Below are 1,643 nucleotides of genomic sequence, written 5' to 3'. Positions count from 1 at the left end.
CTGGTGAACTTAAACTGCCGACTCTACAGTTCAAACCAACTTTGCAATCCGGCGCGTTAACCCACAGCACCACACCAGGACTCTATATGGCTTATATATCACATTAATATATATTTCAATTTGTAAAATTTTACTTGAGAATAAAAGAAAGCTTTGGATAGCACTGTGGCTTAGGAGGATAAGCACTGGGCTATGAAATACAAGGTCAAAATTTAGTGGCCACTAGCAACTTTGCAGGAGAAAGATGAGGCTTTCAGCTCCTGCAAAGATTTACAGCCTCAGAAAATCCACACAGAACCACTGTGAGTTGGAATGGACTCCATGTCATTTAACAACAATAACAAAAGAAAGGTCTAATAAACTTAGTTTGAAATGCAGATAGTACTTAACACAACGTAGGCAAAGTAAGTGCCTTTCATTAGAATTTCACTGTGAATTATATTCCATTTGTGTATTTCTCAGTGTAACTAATACACAGAATCCAACTCAGGTGACTGCAAGTGATAGTCATGCACGCTTCCATCTTCTCTTCTTGATCGTCCTGTGAAATGTTTTTCTCTGAGTCACGCTCAAAGAAGCCTAACAGCTGGGGCTCCCACTTCCTACAGACACCCAAAGATAAATCATGCTCCATGTTTTCATTTAGAAAGAAGACATTTGGAATCAATCCATGGAAGTGACAATCTATTAGAAAATTGCTCCTAAATGACTAGCTTTTTAATTTCAGGAGTTGCAACATCACATTTCTCTGGGAAATGCAGCATAGATTGTTGCCGAGCTCTGTCTAAATCTTGATGGATATAAACTTTGAGAATTGTCATCACTGCTGTGTTTGCTGGGTGCAAACATTCATCAGCTCTATGCATTGTTGTGTGCTGTGATGGCCCTTTTGTCAATGTACCTAGAGGTGCATTATGAATTTTAAGATGAATATTTGGAGCAATTTACAGTTGTTTTATAACTAGTTTACAGGAGACTGAAAGAATTAGTAGTGGATTTTATAGGTTTTACCTGGACAGAAATCAATCTTAAGATTTAAATATTATGTTTGCTACTGTTTTCTGTTCCTTTCTCCTGCTACAGTTTCAGAAGTGTACATCTTAGTGTGACAACAAATTTGGCTATCATTGCTCCTGCCCGGTGTTTGTTACTCCGTTATTCTCTTTCCATTGCTGTTGGGAGTTTCTCCTCTAGGTTTATTTCTTAAGGAGCCCTGGAGGCTCAGTGGTTGAAATACTTACGTGCTAACTCAAAAACCAGCAATTTGAACACACCTAATAGCAGCATCTGGTGTGGTCCTGTGGGTTAATGTGCCAGACTGCAAAACCATTTAAACTGCAAAATTGACAGTTCAAGCTTACCAGCCGCTCCTCATAAACCCTATCCAGGGTAGCTATGGGTCGGAACCGACTTGATGGCACTTAACAACAACAATAGCAGCATCACAGGTAGCGTCATCACAGGAGAAAGATGTGGCAGTTTATCTGCTTCCATAAACATTATGGACTTGGGAAGCTTGTGGGGCATTTTAGTCTGTCTTGTAGGGTCACTGTGAGTCCAAGTAGTGAGTTTATGGCAATGCTTTTTATCCATTTCTTATTTTATATCTTATGTTTGCCCTTGCCCTTCTATTCAAAACATTG

This window comes from Chrysochloris asiatica, unplaced genomic scaffold, assembly GCF_000296735.1.
Source record: "Chrysochloris asiatica unplaced genomic scaffold, ChrAsi1.0 scaffold00032, whole genome shotgun sequence".
In the NCBI taxonomy this organism is placed as follows: Eukaryota; Metazoa; Chordata; class Mammalia; order Afrosoricida; family Chrysochloridae; genus Chrysochloris; species Chrysochloris asiatica.
The sequence above is the reverse complement of the archived record's forward strand: the minus strand, read 5'-3'. Positions refer to the sequence as shown.